Genomic DNA, 24,486 nt, shown 5'->3' on the forward strand with positions numbered 1-24,486 from the left:
ACGATAGACATTTTATCCTCGGTCATAAAAAGAACTTCGACCATTTTGTAAAATGGCATGTCGTAAACCCTACGAAAAATCTTTCTATAAACCAAAAAACGGAATCAAACAAAAGTTTTATAATTATTAAAATAAGCTAATAAAACTAGAAGAGAATAATATGACCACAAGTTTACACACCGAACATGCGAGAAAAGCAAAAACACAGACCCGAATGTTAGCTTAGGATCGCGCGGCTCAAACAAAATAGGCTTTAATAAACCCAGTGAAAATTCATCACGAATATAATTTCCGACATCAATCGTAAACTTTTTATTAATCCGTTAATATAATTCTGTACACTTTTTGCTTTTTACAAGATTAACTTCTGCAAACCCGAGACTGACTTGCGCGTACTGCGGTCTGCGTAGCCGTAGCCTCAGTTGTTCTACGCCAGCCGCTACGGACGCTACGTTCGGCGCTACGATGCAAGCTACGAAATAGACGGTCATTCTCAAACTTTTGATGCTCCTAGTCGGCTTACGAGTGTGGTCCTAATTATGTTTAGTGTAGTTTAGTGTAGTCAAGTGAATTAGGAAGTGTGTGTATGAATGATAATGGTGATCAAAATTACTAAGTTCGCCAGACACGAAGCGCGATGATCTTTTCATTTTACAGGTAAGTTTTACATTTTTAATTTAGCAGGAACGAAACTGGGTTTTGATGTGTAGTAAATTTGTGTATATAAAAAAAGTATTTGAGTTTTTATAGTAGGTAATACACTTCTGAAAAGCTTCAAATAGTATTTATTGTATGACAAAATTTATTATTATTATTATTATTTTCTTGGATACTAAATTCTTTATTGTATTCAAATTACACATTTAATATTTTAAACACCAGTATCCAACATCGTTGTGCATATCATAAAAAGCTGACAATGCTAATCTAATTTTGGACGCCGACCTGTGACCGTAATGTCGCTCGTGAGCCTGCAAATGTAAGGGGTTTATAATAATAAAAACACCTACGGCTTATCGATTCGAAAGGGCTTTTTCCCGAATGAATATAGGCTTTTTCCGGTTAAATTAGATTCTGAGGCTTCAACTTAAATGGCGGTTAAGTTTTTAGGTGGGTGGTCGTTTGAATAAATTGTAACGAGGACTTCATTATTTGTAACTAAGCTTACATCGTCGTTTCATTAGCTTTGTACTTGTTATTATCAAATGTTAAGATAAACATTCTATTATTTTAAATAAAAACATGATTGCTCGCACTCGGGCCGGAAAAAAGGCTTTGCATATCTTTATTACTACACGAAATATAAATACACCAAGAAGCATCCTTTCACAAACAATTTATTGCTAACTTAATAATTATTACAGTTAATTAATTCTATTAAATATTCGTCTCATACCTGTATTTAGCGTATTGAATCTTGCCCTGCTGGTCTGATTAGTTCTAGGAACACCAAGGAGGGCTCGTCTAGAAAGAAACTACAAGACAAAAAACACTTAGACCGCAATCGCTTATAAAATATCCGGGCTAAGTTTTGGAATTAAACAAGCCAATTAACGTCTCAAAATAGAGTTTTACTTTAAACATTGTATTTAATGTATTCATTATACATTTTCAAAGGTTCGAAAAATTTCCCTTGTGCCCTATAAATAGTATGCGGGCTCAAACTAAGCTACATATATTTAGGCCGGCGGCTCTACCATTCTGAATGATTTTTCATTGATATGGGAATCGGAGCGACGAACGTATGGCTGCTTGATCTTATTTACAGTATTTTACAGCGGCATTTCTCTTCGAGGAGAAATTTACTACTTTTTTTTTTAATTATTGGTTAAATTGGTGGACGAGCTCACAGCCCGGTGTTAAGTGGTTACTGAAGCCTATAGACATCTACGACGTAAATACGCTACCCACCTTGAGATATAAGTTCTAAGATCTCAAATATAGTTACAGCGGCTGCCTCGCCCTTCAAACCGAAACGCATTACTACTTCACGGTAAAAATATGTAGGGTGGTGGTACAGACCCGCGCGGACCCACAAGAGGTCCTACCAACAGTAATAACTTATCTGAAAATAATCTAAAAAGAATTGTTATTAAGGAGAAAGAATAAAGCTCGTAAATGCACTGTAAATATACGCAGCTGCTCCAATTATCAAAGAAACATATGATAGTTAGAAATCTTATAAAATAAAAATGTTTTTTCGTTTATTCATTGACGATTTAACGAGTCCACCTGGTCTTAAATAGTCGAGGAAACAAATAAATGATATCGTAATTTGGATGACGTCGCCCACTTTAAGGCATAGTCTCTTAGTTAGTTTTGTGGTCGTCGTGGCCTAACGGATAAGACGTCCGGTGCATTCGTGTTGAAGCGATGCACCGGTGCTCGAATCCCGCAGGCGGGTACCAATTTTTCTAATGAAATACGTACTCAACAAATGTTCACGATTGACTTCCACGGTTTAGGAATAACATCGTGTAATAAAAATGAAACCCGCAAAATTATAATGTGCGTAATTACTGGTGGTAGGACCTCTTGTGAGCCCGCACGGGTAGGTACCACCGCCCCGCCTATTTCTGCCGTGAAGCAGTAATGCGTTTCGGTTTGAAGGGTGGGGCAGCCGTTGTAACTATACTGAGACCTTAGAACTATATCTCAAGGTGTGTGGCGCATTTACGTTGTAGATGTCTATGGGCTCCAGTAACCACTTAACATCAGGTGGGCTGTGAGCTCGTCCACACAGCTAAGCAATAAAAATAAAAAAAGTTCTTAGTTTCAGTTGTGGAATATAAGAACTATCCCGATTCTCCATACCGGAACGCATAGCTGTTTCGTGGCAAATAAATTGACAGTCCTTACCCTTGCTGACTTATAATTTGTCCTAGCACATATTAGTACAAATTCGTTCGTGAATCAGCCTCAAGATTTGTTCCACGGTACCTACATCATTAGTTGCATCATTAGTTCAAGTGCATTGAGCTTCTTAGTTATAATACAATGGACGCTTATCTGTGCTGAATCGTGACGAAACAAGAGCTTTATGACCAAATGATTACCAATAAAAAAAAAACGATAAAGCGTAATATTTAATTCGTCGTGGCCTAAAAGATAAGACACCCGGTGCATTTATATCGAGCGATGCAACTGTTCCAGTGTTCAAATCATTGTTCATTCAAATATACCAATTTTGTTAATGAAATACGTATTTAAGAAATCTTCACAAATTATTTTCACGGTATAACATCGTGTAATGAAAATCAAATCCACAAAAAAATATTGCGTCATTACTTCTGGTAGGGCGCCTTGTAAGCAATTGGGCAGGTACCAGGCCTATTTCTGCCGTGAAGCAGTAATATGTTTCGGTTTGAAGGGTAGGGCAACAGTTGTACTTAAAAGCTGAGACTTAGAACTATTTTTTTTATTTATTTTTTTATTGCCCTTGTAGGCAGACGAGCATACGGCCCACCTGATGGTGAGTGGTTACCGTCGCCCATGGACTTCAGCAATGCCAGGGGCAGAGCCAAGCCGCTGCCTGCCGTTAAAGCTCTATTATATATTGGCTCTATTAGAACTATGGGTGGTGGTATTATCTTGGTTGGTGTCTACGGGTTCCAGTGATCAGTTAATATGGGCGTGAGCTTGTCCACTAGTGTCGGTAATGAAATGTACGAGTATATACATAAAACACTGGTTAAATTTACTGGTGGTAGGACCTCTTGTGAGTCCGCGCGGGTAGGTACCACCACCCTGCCTATTTCTGCCGTGAAGCAGTAATGCGTTTCGTTTTGTAGGATGGGGCGGCCGTTGTAACTATACTGAGACCTTAGAACTTATACCTCAAGGTGGGTGGCGCATTTACGTTGCAGATGTCTATGGGCTCCAGTAACCACTTAACAACAGGTGGGCTGTGAGCTCGTCCACCCTTCTAAACAAAAAAAAAACACTATATTAATTCACTATATATTTTAATGGTGAATACACGCACAACGTTTCTAAATGACGCAAGCAAAGGAATAGCTGTGGTTCTATCAGATCCATTCAACTATTAAGAATGCTCAAATGCGCGATTATTATGTTCACTTCGGGATTCATTTAACACGCACATAAATAGTCGACTGAGTTTATGTTTTTATTGTTGCTTGATAATATGAGCGAGTTCATGTTTCATCGCCGTGTGAAGCAGATACCCGAAGCCCGTGACGTCACGCAGATGCACCTTTGAGGCTTGAGGTCTATACCCCAATTGTATTTACGACCCAATTGTAATTACGCAAACTATAATGTTTAAAAATTTTATTTTATTACACGATGCGATGGCGTTGTGAAAATCACTCCTAAATATAAGCACGTATTTTTGTTACAAAATTTGTTACCCGCTCTAGGGACGGGAACCCCGAAATACTTTCTTTGGAATTTTAGAAATAATTTAAACTACTTTTGATCTAGTGTTCTTTATGGTCTTTATATTTTACAATTTATAATGTATAAAATACAAAAAAAAGATGTGTGGTGTCGTTTGACAACGGATAGGAACGAAGTTCCTTATTATAAAAATATTAATTTTAAGTTCTATTCGAGGTATAAAGAAAATAATTATTCGAGTATACATTTTTTATTATGATTTTTTTACAATGTTATCAATTTCATTATATCCACAATGATTTATAAAAAAAATTTATAATAAAAAAATATGCCATTTTTTGTACCTTATTACAAAGTTAAGTCGTACACTGTGTGCATTACTAATAAAAATCTTACGTTACGGACGTTTTTCCCGGCTAGGGTATCCCTCCGCATCGTCCAATAAGGAACTTCGTTCCAAAAAAATGACATTACTAAGGAAATACAAAAAAAAACGCACAAAATGAAAAATATTTTTTTTATAATAAAATTTAATTCATAGAACTTAAAACTCCCCCTATGGCACGTTTTAATGGATATATGTACTACTGGAGATATAGGCCCTAAGAGAAAATATGTCATGCAGGGGCGGCTGGTTGTGAAGCTCATGCTTAATTCCTATGCGGCGTGGTACAAGGACATGCTCCACGGCGACCACATAGTGTGGGATAAAAGCAAGAAGAAGATATTATTTTCAAAGTTTCGAATACCTTTCTTAGTAAAATTACTTGTTCTGTAAACGGCCGTCTGGTGTAGTGGTAAGTGACACGGTCACTACACAAGCGGGTCGCGGGTTCGAATCCCGCCAAGGGAAGATATTTGTATGATAAATATAAAATGCCTTTTCCAGCGTTATGGATGTATATTAAATGTGTGTATGTGTATAATAAAAATCTTACATTTATTTCCGTTATCTGGTACCTGTAACACAAGTTCTTTACGAGCTTAGCACGGGACCAGTTAACGTGGCGTGATTGTTAGTAAATATTTAATTTAAAATATCTTTGCTCTTTGTCTAAGCACAAAAAAAGAAACTAAGAATAAATGAATGGTGTGTCTGTCATAATCATTTTCATTCGTCGATAGGCGTAATTTAAGTGAATATTGTAACGCGCTATTTTCCATAAAATAAAAATAAAAACAAAATACCAGAGATTCTTTGTAATCTGACGAAGGGTTCAAATAATGGATTCGTATTATAGACCTTCCTTAATATCTCTCGAAAGCTCAATCAGCCGGAGCTTACAAATCTGTGAGCGAAATTTAAAAGCTCGGAGGCTTTACGCGTCTTTTATTAAATGATTTTTATTTATTTTTGTTTGCGGTAGCTCTCACAAAAAAATAGGCTTTTCCGGAAAAAATATCTCGAGTATTTCTTTTAAATAAAATAAGCATAAAAAAGCCCTAAGTCGGTCATGATTAGTAATGTTAAATTAAACAACAGATAAGACAAGTGTCTTAATTTGCTAAGATCTCTAATTAGACACTAAAATATGAGGTTTGTAATTTCTTAAGTGTAACTTGTCAAGTGGACAAAATTAGTTTGGAACCTTAATTGATTTCTACAACGGATATATTCTAGGGACTAAAGTACCATGGCTTTTTCAGTTTTCGTATAAACATTACTTAAGCAGTGTTGCTAAGACTGGAGCCCATAGACATCTACAACGTAAATGCGCCACACAACTTGAGATATAAGTTCTAAGGTATCAGTATAGCTACAACGGCTGCCCCACCTTTCAAACCGAAACGCATTACTGCTTCACGGCAGAAATAGGCAGGGCGGTGGTACCTACCCGCGCGGACTTACAAGAGGTCCTACCACCAGTATTACATAACAACATGATGACTTTACGATTATCAATTAGTATAAATTTTTCATCGCACACGACAATGGGGTTCAAGATTCCTTTGATTCTATATCGCACCTTTAAAATTAAATTGACTTAATCTGAAATTCTTGTTTTTTGGTAAACACCAAACATGTAAGTGAATAATTGTAATTTGTACAGTTTCAATTTTAATACTTTAAACCTTAAAGCGTACACCTTAAAGCTTAATTTCAACGAGACGGAAAGTATACACATTGCATTGCACAAGGTCTCTAGTATAGTTACAACGGCCCCACCCTTCAAACCGAAACGCATTTTTGAAAATAAGACACTAGTACAAAGTGGCATTGCTGAGGTCCATGAGCGAAGGTGACCACTTACCATCAGGTGGGCCGTATGCTCGTCTGCCTACAAAGGCAATAAAAAAAAAATTATCGAATTAGAAAATAGAATTCTGTATTTAACAAATTAAATTCATTACAATTTTTATTACCAGCCATACATAAATTACGTTTCAAATGGCCAGTATTACAAAACGGAAACTTCATGGGATCTATTTTGAAATTGATAGTATTGGGATTCGATAAGTATTATTGTTATATATAAGTAAGTTTATATATATGTAACCACAGAATATGTTACCAGGTATAAAGTGAGATAGATATAATAATATGACTAATGCTACTCATTTTGAGAAAAGTGTCCGAAATATCTATTTGGTTGCGTAACGCGCTACCTATTCCTAAAAATTGCCAAAGTACGACTTGCCACTAGGTTGTCAATGCCCATGAGACACGGCAACTACTAGAAAAGCTTGAAAATAATTAAAGACAGACCCGATAAAGGTATAAAGAACAAAGAAGGCTTAAATTTTCGATCACTATGTGTTCAGAGATACATTTCCGTAAAATGTGTACATTGAACATCCCGTTCTCATAGTAATGGAAACTCTCATCTTTGGAACAAATCTCTAGTTCGAACAGAATTGTATTTATACAATTTAAATTTCGTATCAAGTAAATAAATGTACGAATTTTGACAAATTCGAAAACCGATTTTATAATAACACTAGCGACCCGCCCTCGCTTCGCTTCGGAAACATTAAATTTTATTATTGATAGGCGAGTCCCGCTATGTTGCGCGCGGTACTACAATAACTGCGGGTGACGCCGCGGGGCGAAGCTAGTCTAAAAAAGGTATCCTAAATTACTCCTTATGTCATCAGCTACCTATTAGTGAAAGTCTCATCAAAATCGGTCCAGCCGTTCTAGAGATTAGCCGGAACAAACAGACAATGTTATTTTGGTGTATATACCGTATATTCATATGCATGTAGTAAAAAGCGGTTATCTCAATATTACAAACAGATACTCCAATTTTATTTATATGTATAGATAATACAAAGTGAATATCATCAATATACTAGTCGAAGTTAATTCAATATGGGTGATTAAAGATAATTCAAAACCGGTCCGATGTTAATAACATTTAAATGAAACCACACGAAGAGCACCAGCTTTCATCTAAAAAAGGTTCCAACACAAATATAACAAACAATATAGTCAAACTGAAAACCTGATTAATTTTTGAAGTAGGTTTAGAAAAAAATTTAAAATGGCATTCTTTTAGGATATAATACAAACATCGAAGTCAATTGTTTGCATAAAAATGGAAGTGCAGTGTAGAAATTTGTTAGAACTATTAAACTGTGAATTATCTTGTTTGGTTAACTCATCGTTAATATTGGTAGTTTAGTCACAGGTCTTCTGCCACAAAGAAGTCGTAATGGAAGTATAATAACATTTAAACAAAACATTAAAGATTTCTAACTCATACGTCGTGTTTTTTTATTGCCCCTCTAGGCAGAAGAGCATACGGCCCAGCTAATGGTGAGTGGTTACCGTCGCCAATGGACTTCAGCAATGCTAAAGGCAGAGCCAAGCCGCTGCCTTAAGTATCGTCAGTAAGCACATAACGCTAAGAGGACATTGAGCTTTGAAGTCGTCGTGGCCTAAAGGATAAGACGTCCGGTGCATTCGTATGTAGCGATGCACCGGTGTTCGAATCCCGCAGGCGGGTACCAATTTTTCTAATGAAATACGTACTAAACAAATGTTCACGATTGACTTCCACGGTGAAGGAATAACATCGTGTAATAAAAACCAAACCCGCAAAATTGTAATTTGCGTAATCACTGGTGGTAGGATCTCTTGTGAGTCCGCACGGGTAGGTACCACCACCCCACCTATTTCCGCCGTGAAGCAGTAATGCGTTTCGGTTCGAAGGGTGGGGTAGCCGTTGTAACTATACTGAGACCTTAGAACTTATATCTCGAGGTGGGTGGCGCATTTACGTTGTAGATGTCTATGGGCTCCAGTAACCACTTAACACCAGGTGGGCTGTGAGCTCGTCCATCCATATTAGCAATAAAAAAAAAAAAAAACTCCTTATCTGGCGCCATGTATAAGACAATAATAATATAAGTTTAAATACATGATAGAAAAAGCAATGACTAAGGTGTTTACAAAATACCTTGATCGTGTATCAGAGGTTTAAGACGATCACTGAACTTATAATTAAGATACTTTTTTATGTCTTTTCCAACAAAATATGACGTCAAATACGTGAATTGTGTTTGATAAAGCTTACATTCGGCAATAATGTATTCGTGACAGCTTCGTGTCACCGTTCCCGTCGAACCCGTCGCTCGCGACGAAGAGTTCGGCGAGTAAATTAACCCACAGACATGACCCACTGAGTTTCTCGCCGGATCTTTTCAGTGGGTCGCGTTTCCGATCCGGTGGTAGATTCTGCGAAGCACTGCTCTTGCTAGGACTAGTGTCAGCAGCGTCACCAGGAGCTCACCAACTCGTTCGGTTAAGCTGGCATAACCCCTAGGCTACCGGCTTAGGTAGGAAAAAAAAAGGTGATAGAGCCGTTGGACTTAGTTTAAAACGAAATCGAATATAAATTAGTTTAAAATACCCACAATTTATCTACAAACAAGTAGGGCGCGTTAACGTCCCTCTTCAAATTAAGAGGGCACTCTTTCTTTTGTCGAAAGGAATTCTAGTAAAAATACTTTCTCCCAAACGCCCGATATCAAGAATTGACAAAGATCTTTATGTTTTTCGGCTTCAAAGAGAAAAAGGTTAATGAACTTACCACGCTACTGTTTTTTGTTACGAATATTCTGCTAAAATTTCCATTCAATTTGTTCGTGGAATTTATATTTAAAAAAAAACATTTCTTTATTCATTGAATTTTTTAGTTCTTATGATAAAATTCGTTTTGACGTTCGACAAGCCTATGTTTTAATGAGGTTATAGATTAATGCGATACGCCAAAAACATACAGAGTAATAAAATTTGAAAGCCACAGTTTGTTAGTTGTTGGAGTATCGAGTATGTATGTACATGACAGATAAAAATCATTTGAAAACCAATAGCGTAAACATTTACAATTGCAATAACAATAATTGATAATAGTAATTTAAAATATAAGTTTTATGTATTAAAAAAATGTTTCAAATTTAATAATGCGAAGTTATTCCGATAATATTTACAACTAGCGGCCCGCTCCGGCTCCACTCGGGTCTTTAACAAAAATAACAACGATATTTGACGTTTTTTAATTTTTTAAATAAAAGAACACTTATTGCGGCATAGCTAAAATAGTTAGACATATGCTGTCGCAACACTTTTTGTAATTAATAATGTGGTCTACAAAGTCGTAGTACATTATTTTATTCTATCATCAATAGTTTTTGCAGGGCACGCGACGTATAGAATATCTTAGGTAATTTTTTTACACCTTGGGTTACATTATTTGAGTTTTAGTAAAGATCCATAATTTAAAAAAAAAATATAGCCACTCGGGAATAGCGCAGTTTCCAAACAGTGAAAGAATTGTTCAAATCGGTTCAGTAGTTTCGGACCCTTTTCAATACAAACAAACAAACAAATATTTCCTCTTTATAATATTATATTTAATATTCAAACAAAATTGATTCTTGTTCGAAATGATAAATCGACACACAGTGACACGTACATCCCTAACGATAATTCAATGGAGGCTTATCGTAAATTTCTGACATGCAAATTCAGACGCGCCGTACGCAAGTTTACAGTACCTTGGCCCTTCGACCGGGAGACGACGTGATAAGAGATAAACCTTCGTAGATAAGCCGCATGAGCCCCGAGCAGTTTAAGTCATGTTTACAGTTTGAGGAGCGTGGTGAATCTAAAACTATGTGCAGAATTAGATTATATTGAGAAATCGAAACTAATAATTTTCATATACCTAAAGCTTTATAATATTATAATGCGCTACAATTCTCTTAGCTTGATCACGAATTGTACGAAAAACACTTAGAAATGGTTAATTACTTTTTAGTAGGATTTTATTAGTTTCAGACGTATGTATGTTAGTATGTAAGGGAATCTTTGAATATGATTTTGACCCCCTTCAAAACGTCGGATTAATTCGAAATTTTGCATACTTATTAAAGACCGATGACAATTCAACATTTAAAAAAAATTTAAAAAAATATATTGAAAAAATTGAAATTGAGAAGAAAAAATAATTTTATTATAATAAAAGCGTGGGGTGCATGGTATCCGTGGTTATACATATTTTATGAACAGATATGAGTAGAAGGGTTATTTTGGTAATATCCTAAAAAGCACCCCACGCTTTTTTACAATAAAATATTTTTTTTACACTATTTTTAATTCAAATTTATCAAAATTTATTTTTCATTTTTTAGTTGAATTTCGATTTTTTCTATTTTTTATTATTTGTACTTTTGTAATGTGTTGCGTCCAAAGACAATTGTAACTTCAGCCGAGCAGTTAATGGGTCAAACTCATATTTTAAGGTAATAATTTCGTAAAAACAAAGATATCTAAAGTTAGCACGTAAGGCCCTTTTCTCGTTACTTCCACTCGCCTGTGAAGCGTTTTATTGTTAGCCCGCACAGGTAATTACAGAAAAATACTTAACATTATTTACGGTACGCACTCACTTCCAACATTTCGGTAATAACATTCAAGAGAGCTCGGTACGATGAAGACTAGACAAAAACGTGTTTCGAATAATTCAAGATAACTTAACGGAATGAAAATCAATTAGGTGCTGGAAAAAAACACATATCGGACATGTACTGTTAAAACTAAGAACTTAGAAATCTTATCTCAAGGTAAGTGTCGGCATATACGCTGTACGTGTCTATGGGCTGCGCTAAGAACCTAATACCGGGTGGGCTGTGAGTTAGTCCATCTATCTAAGCATATAAAAAAATATAAATAATGTGCATTGAAAGGTAAATGTCGCGTGATATAAGTAAGTGATAGGGCCGTATTGTGAGTTTGATATCGAAATGTTATATGAATAATATATTATTTTGAGGATTCGACTTCAGGTTTCAGCGTGGGCAGTGTCACTTGCGTTCTGAGGTCTGTGACTTTCATTAATCATCTAGTGTTATCGTATTACCACTAGTGTATTTGTTCGTCAATCTAGCGCGTAAAAAAATTAATCTGTATCTTTTTTTGTTTATTGCTTCGATGGGTGGACGAGCTCACAGCCCACCTGGTGTTAAGTGGTTACTGGAGCCCTTAGACATCTACGATGTAAATGCGCCACCTGCCTTGAGATATAAGTTCTAAGGTCTCAGTATAGTTAAAACCGCTGCCCCACATTTCAAACCGAAACGATTTATTACTACTTCACGGCAGAAATAGGCGGGGCGGTGGTACCTACCCGTGCGGACTCACAAGAGATCCTATCACCAGTAATTACGCAAATTATAATTTTGCGAGTTTGATTTTTATTACACGATGTTATTCCTTCACCGTGGAAGTCAATCGTGCACATTTGTTAAGTACGTATCTCATTTAAAAAATTGGTACCCGCCTGCGGGATTCGAAAACCGTTGCATCATTAGATACGAATGCACCGGACGTCTTATCCTTTAGGCCACGACGACTTCAAAATCTTTTGAGGCATAAGGCCGAAGCTTTAATTGTATTGATATAACAACTATTTACAATCCATCACTACTTTATGGTAGTAATATGAATATATTGCTCGAAGTGGTGGTTACATGTAATGTATGATAATGTTGCTAAAAATTTGATGCACGTCCCCAAATTGAAGCTTAAAGTTGATTGTATTTACACCAGCTTTTGTACAACTAATACTACTGTTTACGCTTGACCGGGAAAGGAGCTTAAGTTCACTATCTTTATAGTACTCGAAGTGCCTTACACTTTTATAAATTTATCAAACCACCAAGTTCATAAGTAGCATTTGGGCATCACACTCGCACCCTATTACCGACGTCGCGCGAGTCTCTATCACTTCCGGAACACTAACAACGCATGATAAGGAACTTCAACTACGTTAGTGACTTTAGTAGTGGCGTAGGACAATTTAATTTAAGTCACTGGCTCTCAAACTTTACACTAACGCCCCTTGTGATGCCGAGTTATTCTTGTACCGGTCGTGACGGCGTAGTTTTAGAGCATTTGTCGGAGGTTATAAAAGGTTGTAGTTTTGGGAAAAAAGTATATTAAGTTTAAGGGAATTATTTATTTATTCCTCTTTATCTTGTGCCCTGCTAGTTTGTTGGTTTGAAGCTATAGCGAGGGGTAGGTCTCAGAGTATTATTTAATAAAACTATGGGTTAGTCACTAATATCAAATGTCTAATTCTAATCTTGTTACACAAACAATTTACGGTATAAACCGGTAATTACAATATGACTCGGGCGCACGCAACTCATACATAAAACGGAAGCCACCGAAACAAATCTTAACCAAAAGCTTCTCTCTCTTAATCAAAAAACTTAATTATCTGTCAAAAGACGGATATAGATAATAACGAATATGTATCGCGAGCGGACATATGGCCGCGAGAGTGAATGCAACGGAACGTCTTATCCTTTAGGTCACGACGACTTGGCCGACTGTCATTAAAGGTCACTAAGGAATGTTCCAGGAGAACGGGCAGAATCGCCCGTTGAGCATTATACCAGCAGGTATGATCACCAACCTGGTATTTACTGGTAAAGCGTGTTGTAGACTTGCTTGAGAAGCTTCCACCTCCTTGACGGACTCTTACACCGAAGCCATCAGTCATTAAGTTTTGAAGAGTGAAATAACTTTCACACAATACATTTTATAAATCCGCCTCATGTCCCAAGGTGCCAGTATTAATGTTGCGACACGAGCTCCCATAGTCACTTGTCACCAAGCGCGTTCTATCTATGGTAAAAACAATAAAAAAACGACGTCAATTCATCTATCCATCTTCACCTTTTTTATTACTGGTGGTAGGACCTCTTGTGAGTCCGCGCGGGTAGGCACCACCACCTCACTTATTTCTGGCGTGAGGCAGTAGGTAATGCGTTTCGGTTTGAAGGGTGGAGCAGTCGTTGTAAATATACTTGAGACCTTACAACTCAAGGTGGGTGGCGCATTTACGTTGTAGATGTCTATAGGCTCCAGTAACCACTTAACACCAGGTGGGCTGTGAGCTCGTTCACCCATCTAAGCAATAAAAAAAAACCCTGAAAGAAATGTACTCTTACAAGGGCAAGCTTGAAGAAATATCTCGGACTTTAGCGTTTCTTAACCGCGAACATGTTATTACTTCTATACATAGAAACCTAAAGTATTGCTAAACCGCGCGCAACGAAGCGACGCCAAGCACGAGCCTCGTTACAGAAACATTTGGGTAATGCGTTCCTGACGATTCCCACACGAAGGCATTTCTTTTTTTTTTTGTATTGAAAACTGTTTTTATTAACCTCTGAATGATTTGCGTATTTGTTTTACGTTTGTGCTTTAATTATTCTTGGTCGTGATATTCGTTTTTAATGCACTAAATAGGGAGAGATCACAGACTCATGGTTCAATGCTGGACTACAGTTTGGGGAGATATACGACAAAGGGAAGATCTTCCACCGAGCGGGTGATATTGAATCGGTAGATCGACGGTCCGAATGTTGTTGTTCGGAACTTGTATATATGCGCTTTATTTTGAAAATGTCGAAAGCGAGATTCAGGCATCTGTCAAATATCTTGCGTTGTATGATGGCTACCCGCCACAATAGTATTTTTACTGGGGCTAGGACCTCTTGTGAGTCCGCACGGGTAGGTACCACCACCCTGCCTATTTCTGCCGTGAAGCAGTAATGCGTTTCGGTTTGAAGGGTGAGGCAGCTGTTGTAACTATACTTGAGACCTTAGAATTTATATCTCAAGGTGGATGGCGCGTACGTTGTAGATGTCTATGGGCTTAAGTATGCACTTAACATCAGGTGGGCTGTGAGCTCGTCCACCCATCTAAGCAATAAAATATATATACGTATTGATATTGAGATATATATTGATATATACCTTATACACTATAAGGAAAAACAACATAGTCATATATAACTTTTTCCGTCATATTTTATGGACGTAATGAAAATTCTCTGTTTGCTTGAAACAGACGGTAAAGGTTAGGTGATGCGTTTCACTCGTGATGTCGACTTCCATTTTATTTTTTATTTAATTACTAGCTGACCCGGCAGACTTTGTAGTGCCCCAATCGATAAACAAAAGACCTAAACTTTTGTATAAAATAAACATAAAACAAACAAAAGGAATCCATCCGACGGGGGACACATCAAAGGAAAAACAAAATTATTATTTTTATTTAATTCCGGGCATTTTCATATTTATCTACTTTTTAAACCTTGTCTGGACTTCCACAAATAATTCTAGACCAAAATTAGCCAAATCGGTCCAGCCGTTCTCGAGTTTTAGCGAGACTAACGAACTGCAATTCTTTTTATATATAAAGATCATTAAAATACCAACTCATTAAAATGTTTACCGAATAGAAAAATTATTTCGAGACCTTAATACGATACACACCTGTTGACAGAGACACTTGGAGAGCTTCCGAGAGAAGCTCAAAAAGACGAATCGACAAACGTTCAGAAATAACAACGCAGGAATTAAAAGTTTCCTAACGGAACACTCGACGAAATAAAGCTTCCATTAAAACTTGCAAACAAAATATAACGGATCGAGTTCCCTCAAAGTTTTCAGAGCAACGTCTTGTTAACGTTGTAAGTAAAAAGTAATATTTATCATCTTGAGACGTCAATTGGAATACTCCCTTTTACGTGTGGTCTAAATTAAATTATATTATAAATACTAATATAGTAATCTTCTATATATATAAAAATGAATTGCTGTTCGTTAGTCTCGCTAAAACTCGAGAACGGCTGAACCGATTTGGCCAATTTTGGTCTTGAATTATTTGTGGAAGTCCGGAGAAGGTTTAAAATGTACAGCTAGTCCCCATATACAGTAGTCCACTTATTCCAAAGTCTTGCCACCACAATCGCCTCAAGCTAGATCTTAAGAAACTGATATAGGTATCGCTTGCGAAAACAATTAACAGCAACAATTGCACATAGTTCCTACTTCACAATTAGAACCCGTGGATACTGTGGATACTGTGTATAATGAAAGATCTATCATACGTACTAGTACTATATATTTAATTAATTAAGACATTTTTTTACTGGTACCGTTTCATAATTATATCCGATTTCTAGAGTATTTGCTCTGAGTCCAGGGCTGATCAATGCTTGTAATGTACCTCACAAAACTCAGTCAACAATAATATCCTTTTAATTATTACATTATTAATTTTCGACATTCGATGACTTGAATATTAAGGGTTATAAAACCAATGAGTATTCGATAATGCTGGATGGTGCTATAAAAATTGGGTCATGAGGTGGAAGCATCATTTGTATTGGTATAAAGGATATACTTCCCACCATAAATCTAAAGGCATAAGTGTTTCTGTGCAGACCGGTAATAGCAACATTTGTACAACATGCATTTTTTTTATTGCTTAGTTGGGTGGACGAGCTCACAGCCCACCTGGTGTTAAGTGGTTACTGGAGCCCATAGACATCTACAATGTAAAATGCGCCACCCACCTTGAGATATAAGTTCTAAGATCTCAGTATAGATACAACGTTTGCCCCACCCTTCAAACCGAAACGCATTACTGCTTCACGGCAGATATAGGCAGGGGGGTGGTACCTATCCGCGCGGACTCACAAGAGGTCCTACCACCAGTAATTACGCAAATTATAATTTTGCGGGTTTGACTTGCATCGTACCACTAATAAATTAATGTGATAGCATGGCTAAAATATTTTTCACCTCAGCAGCTGAAACATACCGCTTTTGCTGCGAGACAACAGTGAACAAAACGCGATTTTGATTCGAGCGTGGGTCAAAGTAGCTTTTTAATTTTTTCAATCTTCAGTGACACGAATTGACATTATTCGGTCATAAATTTGAAACATTCGAATTTTACTGTGCTCTGTCTCTTTCACATGCATGTAAAAAAGCGAGTGAAAAAAAAATAAACCCCTTCGAAATTCGTTTTTGGAATTCGACCTCAAAGAAAACACGTTCGGAAATGAATAATACTCTAAATTTATTTTTATTTTTTATTCCTTAGATGGGTGGACGAGCTCACAGCCCACCTGGTGTTAAGTGGTTACTAGAACCCATAGACATCTACGACGTAAATGCGCCACCCACCTTGAGATATAAGTTCTAAGGTCTCAAGTATAGTTACAACGGCTGCCCCGCCCTACAAGCCGAAACGCATTACTGCTTCACGGCAGAAATAGGCAGGGCGGTGGTACCTACCCGCGTGGACTCACAAGAGGTGCTACCACCAGTTTAAAGATATTTGCAATAAAGTAATTACGTTTTTTTTAAACAGTTATTTCAATCTACTCCTGTTCATTTCTATGTCTCCTAAGTAATATGTGTTCTCACTGCTGAGGTGAAAAGTTATGTGTGCAACACGAGCACAAAGTTTTTTGCATCTCTTGCTGTTGAGTTCCTCACTGAGCTCAGGATTCTACCTTTCATATCATAGACTCCTTCGATTGCTCGGGACTCAAAATCAGCACTGGAAAAAAAAACAACTATGCTGTCTTGTTACACAAATAACTATTGTTCTTCTGATAAAATTGAATGATACATCGGTACAATGTTAATTAAAAAATGGTATTGTGTGAAACCGCTTCATTCCCTGATTTGAACCAAACTTGAAAGTCTTCGTAGCGTTTAATATTTAAACAGCCACCTACCGGCAGCGAGAGTTGCCTTTATTAATAATTTAAAATTATTTTTAACTTGACAGCTCCTCACCTACCTACGTACGCTCATTTCTGCGACATTTTTGGGTGGAAGCTCACACGTTTTTTTTACATTACGAGGACCGTGCTTAGGGCTGCTCATATTAGACATTAACATTGTATAAGTCTCTTTGAAGTAGTTAAGTAAGTCTCCCAGTTCATTCCGAACTTAGTGTCAAATAAACACAATATAATTAAATCTATACTAATATTATAAAGAGGAAAGATTTGTTTGTTTGTTTGTTTCGAATAGGCTCCGAAACTACCGGACCGATTTGAAAAATTCTTTTTCCATTAGAAGCCGACATTGTCCCTGATGAACATAGGCTACTTTTATTTATTAATTTTTTATTTTATTTTTTTGGTTTCATGTGTGTTTTAATGTTTCCGAAGCGAAGCGAGGGCGGGTCGCTAGTATATAATATATATTAAGTCGTCGTGGCCTAAAGGATAAGACGTCCGGTGCATTCGTATCGAGCGATGCAACAGTGTTCGAATCCCGCAGGCGGCAACCAATTTTTCTAATGAAATATGTACTTAACAAATGTTCACGATTGATTTCTGTGTAACAAAAATCAAACCCGCAAAATTATAATTTGCGTAATTACTGGTACTAGGACGTCTTGTGAGTCCGCACGGGTAGATACCACCATCCCGCCTATTTCTGCCGTGAAGCTGTAATACATTTCGGTTTGAACGGTGGGGCAGCCGTTGTAACTATATTGAGACCTTAGAACTTATATCTCAAGGGAGATGGCGCATTTACGTTGTAGATGTCTATGGGCTCCAGTAACCACTTGACACTAGGTGAGCTGTGAGCTCGTCCCATCTAAGCAATTGAAGAAAAAGTCAATAAAATTGTACTTTTTTATATTTAATGTTTCGCATTGTTTATTCATTTTGTGTATAATAAAGAATACTGTCATTCTCTCTCTCCCTCTCTCTTTCTCTCTTTCATAGTTCAAAATGGACGGCGACATTCATATTATGATGTCTATGATCTCCAATAGTCATTTCGGATCGATTGGACCCGAAGCTGGAGGTCAATGCAATAAAACTGAATTAACTTTAATAAAATTATTACGATTAACTGAAATTTGCACTCCTACAATTTTATTGCTTTTTTTTTTTTGCTTAGTTGGGTGGACGAGCTCACAGCCCATCTGGTGTTAAGTGGTTACTGGAGCCCATAGATAACTACAACGTAAATACGCCACCCGCCTTGAGATATAAGTTCTAAGGTCTCAGTATAATTACAACAGCTGCCCCACCCTTCAAGCCGAAACGCATTACTGCTTCACGGCAGAAATAGGCAGGACGGTGGTACCTACCCGTGCGGACTCACAAGAGGTTCTACCACCAGTAAACCAGCTTCGATCGATAGCACACTATAATATATACATATAAATTAAATTATTATATTATTTAAATACCATTTCGAAACACAAACACTTAGTAACGGAAGGACGTTTCAGAGTTTAGATCAAAATATTTACTTTAAAATCAAGTCATGTTTATCAATAATAGTTCTGTAGTAATCTGAAATTTGAATTTCATACGTACATACAAATATTAATAGGAAAGTTACGTTGTGTACGTAAAGCATGCGTGTCGCTTCATTCCTCGGCTTTACTTATTATTAACTTGAAGGTCGGTAAACTTTGACGCTTAAGCCACAGTGTAAACTGAAGCTAGTAGTGTAATTAAGACGTTTATTCAGAACAGATGCTTGTGCTTGTAAGATTGATTCAATTATGTTTGTGATTGACGATTTGATTGTCAGCTTGTTTATAGCTGAGTTGTGTATAAGTAAAATTATCTGAACATATTTTTTTACTGGTGGTAGGACCTCTTGTGAGTCCGCGCGGGGGTTACCACCACCCTGCCTATTTCTACCGTGAAGCAGTAATGCGTTTCGGTTTGAAGGGTAGGACAGCCGTTGTAACTATACTGAGACCTTAGAACTTATATCTCAAGATATGTGGCGCGTTTACGTAGATGTCTATGGGCTCCGGTAACCACTTAACACCAGATGGACTGTGAGCACGTCCACACATATAAGCAATAAAAAAAAATAAAAAAAAATCATGTGTGTCTTCACGTTAGAAACATAAGGTCATATAATCAAGATTTAGTTTTTCCAAATTGAGTTCTAATGTACTTTCAGACTACGAAACTGAAACTATATTGGGATACCCATTACATAGAGTAGTTTTCAAAATCATGCGTCGAAAATTACCAAAAAAATATGTTATGTATCTTACTCTTCAAGTCGAAGCAATTATGCGAATTCGAAATCGTCGTAGCCTTAATAAAGCATGTGTAAGATGCTTTTATAAGATAACAGATGATAAGTGGTATGGGAGTGCGTCACTTTCAAAGTAAGAAACACGAAATTTTATACCTGCTTCTGGTTCAAAGCCAAAGTAACCCGTCACACCTCCAGGAAAAGTACTCGATGGAGACTAGTATTTCAAGACATAGGTGGCAGGTAAATGATCATGCGGCCTATCACTAAGCCCTGGGACTGACCTAATAAATAAAGCAGCTGAGCTCATCATGGTCCAATGTACTGGAAGCGCTTCGAACCACCACATTTGGAAGCGCATCGCCAGAAGGGCAAACCTCGAATCATGGGTGACCTAACAAATTATTCTGCGTGTTCATCATCAGCACAGCCACGACCACTCTGACATGAGTGCCGTGAAGAAGAGAGAAGGAGAAGCTTTTAGTCAGAAAGAAAAGTACATCTGTATCGCCGATTTTACCACTAGAAGGTGTGATATCGTCTACTATAATCACATTTGAAAGACAAAAGTATAAAGATCATGTATATAAAAGTCAATATTAAATCTTCTCATATAAAGTTATATAAGGAATATATACGTAATTACTCTAATGTTAATTTGAGATACTACAACAAACAAAGGACAACAAAACACAGATGCACACGCACGAAGTCGTGTTCTATTCCAATTTATTCCACCGGCTAAAAACTGATTTATGGCCGATATAGACGACAGGGTAACCTAATACCTCCCCCTCCATCGCCCTATTCAAAATACCCAATCCATACAATCAAATAATTCAGGTAGGTATGTATTTCTTAGAAAAATGGCATCTACTTTCTGGTACTGCCAAATTTTAACCTAAGCACACCCGTAATGCTTGGTACGGCACAATTCAGTACAACAGACATGTAATCTTTAGGCTACGACGACATTAAATACGCGAACAAATAGACGAAACAAACCCACCGCATGAATTATGAACTTGGCATTACAGTAAATTTAACAAACGCGAATAGGTACGTACTGACATAGTTTGTAATTGCGTTGAAACTTCCACTGTGTAATGTTTATTACTCGTGTTTGAGTTTGGGATTAAATTAAAGCTCCGAAAGCACGTTCACAAGTACAATACTCGTAGTTATGAGATTTCGTGGGCAGTTTTCGATTTTGTTTCTTCGTCAACGTTTGTCAGGTAGGAGGTCCACGCGCATAAAGGGCGCGCGGGGTATGTGAGACTCAACGATCTGCATGGTGTTGTCAGCAGACCGCGGGCCCAAGGATTTTAGGGCCCACCCACTAAACGACTCCCCTGCACTTTTACACCCGACATCCGATCCCCTCCGAGGTCAGAACCCGGATGAGGTAGGGGGTTACCGCGGTCAACACTACAACCGGACGGTGCGGCTCACCCCAAGGACGCCCAGCCGACGGAGCCTTCGAAGCGAATCGAAGGCTCTGAAACGTCGGCCGTCTCGGTACAGCAGCCCGTCAGGCCGCCGAGACGGTGCCGCTGGTGTCCCGGAATACCCCGCTGGACCAGAACCAGCCTGCTGGGTCAGGACGCGAGGTACCACCACCCTGCCTATTTCTGCCGTGAAGCAGTAATGCGTTTCGGTTTGAAGGGTAGGGCAGCCGTTGTCACTATACTTGAGACCTTAGAACTTATATCTTAAGGTGGGTGGCGCATTTACGTTGTAGATGTCTATGGGCTCCAGTAACCACTTAACATTACCGACAAACAGAACCGAAGTGCCTCCGTAAACCCTGTTCTAAGCAATCTATGTCTTCCATAAAACAGAGGGTATTTTCCTATTCGCCTAAAAAGCGGATCTCTTAATCCTCTAGGTAGTAAACTTCACCACTTTATTTGCTACTAAACCATTATTTTCCACCTAGCTCGATAGTTGGACATATTGTGAGCATGTTAAGATTCTTCTACTTGTTGCCAAGGAGCAATCACACGTCCCAATCTGACCATTGTTTGCAATGCAATTGATACTTCGGTCTTACATTTAGATTGAAAGAGAAAAAAGGTAGGATAATTTTCCTTCTTACACAAATTAAATTGAGATTGAGAGTTAAGTTTATTGCATTAAGTGCGTTTTTGTATACAATTTCCTTATTGACAGTCAATTGCTCTGCACGCGTTTTATGCATGAGCATCCGCGTGATGGAAGTCCGGCTATCTTCAACCCACGCTGGTTCTGACCCAGTGGTGTAGTATCCGTAGGATAGACCATTCTAACCAGCGCCTAGGCGGGCTTCGGATAGCTTGCCGACCGAGAGGCTTGGTGGTCGTGGTGCCGACGACCGCCAGTCCGGCGTTCCGAGGAAGAGGGTGATGAGAGAGATGTGCTCCGCACTAAACGCTTCACTTTCCCCCCTTTGCCTTTTCATGAGCTCTGTATCATGCGAGGATTGGATGCTGGTTGTTGAGCGACAGGAGGTTTTAGTCGGTTCGACTCTGACATGCCCCGCCCTCCATCCCCAGTGAAGGGCGGAAGTCCGGCGATTTCCTAATTGTCAGTCAATAAGTCAGCTGCAAGGCCCACACTGACGTTATAACTATTCAGATTGACCAATTCGCAGAAGCGAAAACTAGGCAATACATTTATAGGGTTGTGGGGAAATACATTCATAGAGTTTCGATTGCCTATTCATACTAAGACAGCTTCATAATAGAGAAAAATATTGGAGGTCATTGATTTGAGGGAACGTTATAGCCACTCACACAAAAACATGGCAATGGTTCATTTCGTAGAGAATAAAATAGGTATGGGTCGTATTTTAATAGAAGTGTAATAGTGAAAAGAACCGGATAGAGGGTTCAGTTGCGCAAATCGTGAAACTGTATTTGTTGTACAACTGGGTAGCGATCGATTCGCTGGGCATTTAAAATTAACATTATTATTTATTGTCATTATTATTAGGGAGTCCAACACTCACATAAATATTAGCTTATCCATTAAGTACATGTATTTTCTACACGGATACCGAGTTTCAAGTCAATCGGATGCATGGTTCAGTAGTTATAACGGAACATCCGTAAAACCACTGTGGATTTATATATTAGTATGAATTGGTATAGATATTTATACATTTTGATACAACTGTTATTTTTTAAGTGTAGTTGTTTTGGTGTCTTGAATTTTTCGTGGTAAACTTGTTCCACCCGTTCCCTTGTAAAAAGATTCAAACTCAAAGTAACATTAGACTGTTGAGTTTCCATTACATTTGAATGGTCAAAAGCTCGTTTATGATTACAACATTCGACCTTCGTGAGACCCATGTCCAGGCCCATCAAACTCGCATAAAAGCTCTGAATTCTGTAATACTAGAAAGTTTCCATGACAATTGACGTACTCAACAGTTTGGCTTACCGACCTCGTTCAGTTAGCTTTTACGGAAACTTTCTTGTGTGTTCCTATTCTGCTTTGCGGCTTAGTTTGTTGAGATTCTGTTTGTTTTATTGATGGGGGCTAATTGGTTGAGTATTAATTGGTGTTTATTCGTTTTGTTTGATTTGGGGGAAGAATATTCTCAGCGGATAAGGATTTGTTAATTTTGTGTTTATTATGCTGTAAATAAATATCTGTCATACTTCAGACTAGTTTTATTCGTCTATTTCAGATTTTAATATATATAGCCAAGTCTAATTGCTTATATAGACGGCCAAGCTCACGGCCCATTTAGTCTGAAGTGGTTTACGGAGCCCATAAAAAAAACTAATACATTTTATATAATCTGTTTTTTTATATAACTTATTACTATTTTATTATTTTTATTCAATTACTTTGAGTAGATTTGTTTTAAGTTAAGATTTGCGTGAACCCTTTTGTTTGAGGGTAAAGGTCTCCACTCCAAAGATACTCGATAGTCTGTTTGAGGCCTTTTCCATCCATAGTTTACCAGCCGTCCTTTCGATGTCGTTAGCCCATCTACTTCTACATCTTCCTCTTTTTCTATTTCCCCGAGAGCCTGGTCATGAGGTCAGCCGAGAGGTCCATCTAACGTCACTCATTCTCGCCACGTGGCCTGCCCATCGCCATTTTAGTCTCACAGCATAGCTTAGTGCATCTATTACTCCTGTTGTTACTCTTATTATAGTGGAGTTGCGATTTTTTTTTTTCTAATTTTCATTATACTTCTTTCCATGCCCGTTGGCATGACGTTATTATGTTTTTAACATTTCGTGTGAATTTCTACGTTTGGCAAGCGTATGTGAGTGACGGTAGGAGATTCATGACGTTTTTCTTAATTCTGATTGAAATTTCACTTTTGAAAATTTCTTTTAATCTCGTAATTTTTTCCATAACCCTTTTATCCTTCTTTCACCTTGCTGTTCGTCACTTTTCTTTTCGAAAGAGAGTTGTTTGCTAAGATAGACGTATGAGGTGACGAATTCTATCGAGTTTGTCATCACTTTTGTTTTGTTGTAGTTGATTTCTAAGCTCGATCGTTTACTTGCTTGTTGTAGTGTATCTATCGTTTGTTCTAACTGTACGCTATTCTCAGATATCACGACAATATCGTCAGCGAATCTTAAAAACTTTGCATTTATATTGAAGCCCATCGTGTCCCAATTTATTTAATTATTATAGACTCTAACACTGAGGTGAAAATTATTAGTGAGAGGGTTCCCCTTGCCTAACGTCCCTTTTAATTGGGATGGATGTTCCAGCTGTCTCTAACTTCACTCTGCTGGTGTTGTTTCCATAAATAATTT

The 24,486-nt window shown here is 37.7% G+C and overlaps 1 protein-coding gene across 2 annotated transcripts in view; it reads left to right on the plus strand.

The window, feature by feature from the left end:
- Window positions 1-426: 426 nt before the first annotated feature.
- Window positions 427-24,486, plus strand: part of LOC149500561 (uncharacterized) — a 148,632-nt gene continuing 124,572 nt past the window's right edge. For both annotated transcript variants that reach the window (XM_089736284.1, XM_089736285.1), the window contains exon 1: window positions 427-657. The gene's annotated coding sequence lies outside the window, so the exon portion shown is untranslated. The remainder of the gene's footprint in view (window positions 658-24,486) is intronic.

This window comes from Bombyx mandarina, chromosome 21, assembly GCF_030267445.1.
Source record: "Bombyx mandarina strain Sakado chromosome 21, ASM3026744v2".
Lineage (NCBI taxonomy): Eukaryota > Metazoa > Arthropoda > Insecta > Lepidoptera > Bombycidae > Bombyx > Bombyx mandarina.